This window comes from Sapajus apella, unplaced genomic scaffold (assembly GCF_009761245.1).
Source record: "Sapajus apella isolate SASKATOON/1434 unplaced genomic scaffold, GSC_monkey_1.0 scaffold126, whole genome shotgun sequence".
NCBI lineage: Eukaryota > Metazoa > Chordata > Mammalia > Primates > Cebidae > Sapajus > Sapajus apella.
In genome coordinates this window covers 3,111,412-3,115,861 of record NW_022437066.1, presented here as the reverse complement: position 1 = coordinate 3,115,861, position 4,450 = coordinate 3,111,412, and positions in this window count along the sequence as shown.

Below are 4,450 nucleotides of genomic sequence, written 5' to 3'. Positions count from 1 at the left end.
CTGTGTGGTATGTGACTGTGTGTAGTGTGTGTTCCTGTGTGTGTGTGATGTGTGTCTGTGTGATGTATGGTGTGTCTGTGTAGCGTGTGCCTGTGTGTTCCTGTGTGTGTGATGTGTGTCTGTGTGATGTATGGTGTGTCTGTGTAGCGTGTGCCTGTGTGTAGTGTGTGTGTGTTCCTGTGTGTGGTGTGTTCCTGTGTGGTGTGTGCCTGTGTGCACTGTATGTGTGTTCCTGTGTTGTGTGTGTGTGTGCCTGCGGGGAGTGTGCCAGTGAGTGTGGTGTGTGCTGTGTGTGCATCTCACAAGTGAGACTTTGTCATGAACACAGTTCAACAGAGGAGAAGTAACAAGCCAAGAATCCAACCGGAGTGAGGCAGGGCGTCTGGGGAGGCGGCGTGGCCACATGGGGTGGTGGATGTGCACCTGTGGGACCTGGGAAGAGCTGACCCCGCCACAAGGTCACAAGCCCCGGGTGACCACTGAAGCGTGGGAGGCGTGGAGGTTTGTACAGATGTCCCCTGACAAGGTGGCCCACGAGACGAGAAGGCAGCATTACCGTCCTTGCCCACGGGCTCGGGAAAGCCCACCCCGCCCTGCCAGCAGGGTTCGAGGGGACACTGCTCCCCAGGAGCGCCCCTCCAGACGCACGAGGCTCAGGCACACAGCCCGTGTTCCCGGCGTGGCCAGGTCTCCAAAGCACTCTGAGGCCTGGGAGACCCTCCCCGGCTCTGCTGGCCGTCCCCATCACGCCCTCAGCCTGGGGAAGCCGGCAGGGGTTGGAGGGACTGGGCCTGCTCCTCCTCGCCTCCTCCCAGCTCCCCTCCCAAGCTGGGAGGACGTGCAGACTGCTCTGGCTCAACTCAAGTTGACCCAGTAGCCTCTCTTGGGAACTGGGGTCTGTTTCTGTGCCCCAGGCAGGAAAACCTCACTTTCTAGTAACATCCCAGGAGTGAACACTTCCACAAAAGCCACATGCACTTCCTGCCCAAAACATCTCGTTTTTTTTTCTTTCCAAATTGACAAATGGAAATCATGCAGGTTTGGGAGAAGCCTAATTCCCTGGCATCTGTTGAGAACTAACACGTTCAGCAGAGCATGTTCACTATCCTTCGGGACGTTAAATTCGTTTTCAAACTAGAAGCCACTAGACTGAACCCTCCTTCAGGGTCGGGATTATTTAAGACTCTTCCTGAAGGTGGAATACTGACCACAGGGGCAGTGTGCTCCGTGCTGCATTCTTTACTGCTATGTCACAAATGACCCCAAAGCTTGGAGGCTCAACATCACACACGTGTATCGTCTCACAGCTTCCGAGGGTTAGGAATCCAGAAACATCTCAGGAGGTGTCTGCCTCGGGATCCCTCTTGCCCTAAAATTGCAATCAAGGTGTCACTCGAGGCTGGGGTCTTATCTGGGGCTCACTTGGGGAGAGCTCCACTTCCAAGCTCACTCACAGCTGTTGCTAGGATTCAGGTCCTTGAGTGCCATTGGACTGAGGGCCTCAGGTGATGACTGACTGTTGGCTGGAGGCCACCCTCAGTTCTTTGTGATGTGGGCCTCCCAGCACAGCCACCTGCTCCAGCGCAGCCACCTGCTCCAGCGCAGCCACAGAGGAGAGTCTGCTAGCAAGATGGAAGCTCCATCTTTTATGCCAACCACAGGAGGGATGCCTCATGTCCCTCACTGTATCCTGTGGGTTAGAAGCAAATCACTACGCCTAGCCCAGATTCAAGGGGAGCAGACTCCATAAGGCTGAGAGTGCAGGAGGTGGGGAGCAGTGGTGCCAACTTTGGGTCAGGCTGCTCAGGAATCATGAGGCTTGAGTGTCCATGCCCGTGCATTACTCAACTCTGGCACCTGAAGTGTGTTTCTTAACCATTCATGCATGGGACGAGTCAGAAGCGAGATGTCCGGCTACCTGGTTTCCTCATCCACAAAATAGATGGTGCTGCCACAGCTTGTAGGGCCAGATGAGTTGATGGCTGGGAAACGCTTTCTCCCAGGTCCCAGCAACTGTCTTGCACTCATTCGCACCAGTGCTGCTCACCACTTGCTGGCCAGGTGATCTCAGGGTGCCACTGATCACAGAGCAACCTCTTAGTGTCCAGAACCTGCTGGCTGTACAGCCCTGGGTTGGTGAGTGAGTCTCTTGAGAGAAGAGAATGTCCTGCCCACAATGACCTCAAGTACCAAAGAGACCAGACTCACAACTGAGATCCCTGAGAGCCACCCAGAGGCTAGGAAGCCCCAGGCTGAGAGTCAAGCCTGCTCCAAGTGGTTGGAGTGTTCAGGACGGGCTTCCAGGAGGAGGTGTGATCTCACCTTCCACAAGAAGGTGGAATGTGGAGATGTACAGAAGAAGCCATTTGGATAACTTTATCAAGTACGCCTTTGTGATGTCTGTCTGTCTGTCTGTCTGTCTGTTGGAGGTCTGCATGGAATGCTGTGCATGGAAGAGCCCTCTGCCCTCTGCACTTGGAGGCTGGGTCCTGGAGCTGACTCTCTGCAGCTCCCTCCCAGATTCCACAAGATGAGAGCTCAAAATGAGAAGAGGTGATCATCCATAGATGGGTAGAGGGAAGTCCTTTTCCATAGCTGGAACCAAGACATCCCGGGTGGGGCCTGGGCCACATGCCACCCGTCCATGTTAGTCCAGCTCCAGTGCTGGCCCGCAGCAAATGTCATAGAGGAGACAGCCGTGCCCTTGGTTGCTCAAGAGGCAGGTGGAGGTTGATGTGGGCCTGGGAATAGGGTGGTCCAACATTTGCTGTGCCCCTCCTGTGCTCCCACTGCCCATGCAGCACCAGCTTCCTCCAGGGGCATCCCAGGCGTGAAGGGTTACATGGGGCTGGCTCGGTGCAGCTAGCAAGCCTCCCACTGGGTCCCAGCCATGGTGCTGATACCAGATGTCATGCAACTTTCTTGAGTTCTACTGGCTTCAACTTGTTAGAAGCAAATGCTTGCTCCTCAGTGCCAAAGGACGAATGAACACTCAGACAAATAATTTTCTCAGCAGGGCAATTTTACTTTCTGCAGAAAGGGTGCTTCTCAGCAGCCTGACTGTCATGAGAGCACACTGAACAAAGAAAAGCAGAGGTTTTTATCCCTGACACATTGAGCCCTCACTGCGATGTCCTATCTCCATTGGCTGGAGCTGGGCCTCACAATCTAGATTAATCCCAATTGCCTAAAAACTTAAAACTTTCCTAAACAGGTAAATGTGCGATGGAGAACAATGGAAGGGGGTTGTTTATGGGAAACTAGGAGGATAATAACATTTCCAAACAAGAAAGAGGCGTGGGCTGTAAGATGCCTGGGCATGCTTGGACATGTCTGAGCAGCTGCAGACCAGAACAGACAACTTGGCTGAAGTACAGGGACATGGAATGTACTTATTCCCTTACTATATTTAACAGCTACATAGGACTTAACAAAGAGTTTTTAGCAAAAAGCAAGGAAGCTTGAAGGAAGTTAGTTTTTATAAGAAACTATTATTTCTAACACTTACTATTTATTCTTTACCAAAAGGGAAACTTTGATGAGATGAGAAACTTTTTACTTTTCACAGACTCTGCCTGGAAACACCCCACATGCTCCCCAAGGCAGGGCAGACCCCACAAGCCCATGGCTCTGCCTCACCTCCCTGGAGCCTCGGCCACCCACCCTTTGTGCCAGGCATGGGAGTCGCTTAGATCGGTGCCAGGCACGCCATAAAGACTGCCCTACTGGGAGTCAGCCGTGATCACCTCATTCTGCACTTTCTTGAGAGACAGAGGCAGGGCAGATATTGAGGCAAGACAGTCTGGCCCAGGGCTTTGGTTCTGATGAGAGTAGGCAGGGAGTGGGGGGCATCGTTCGTCAAGGCTCCACATTCACGCACGAGCGTGGAAGGGGACAAGAGAAGACTGGATGAAAAGAGGAGAGGTCTGTCCCAGGTTGGGACAGCTGCTTCTCCTTCACCATCAGGGAGGCCTGTGGAGACAGAGGGCAGGGCCTGGAGCCGCTGGAAAGGGCTGGCAGCATTCTCACACTTTAGCCTGCTTCAGAGCCACCTGGAAGGTTTCCTCAAACAGTTTGTGGGGTCCCCTGTACCCCTCCCTCCCTGCGGAGGGCCTGGTTCCATAGGTATGGGGCAGCACTGAGAATGTGTGTTTCTAAACAGTGTGCAGATGTTGCCGCTGCTTCGATAGGCGGGATGTGCTGGGCTTCCCAGACTTCCGCTCTAAGCCCAGGCCGGCCAGTGTCAAAGCACAGCGGGTTCACAAAAACACGCCCTGTAGATTCCTCTGATGCTAAAATTCCACTGTAAAGAAATCTACTCCTCCCATATAAAGCTTGGAGTATCATTACAATTCAACTGTCTTAAAGACTCCACAGGTCTCTTCTCTTCTCTCTTCCCTTCCCCCTTTCCCTTTCCCTTCCCCTTTCCCTTTCCCTTCCCCTTTCCCCC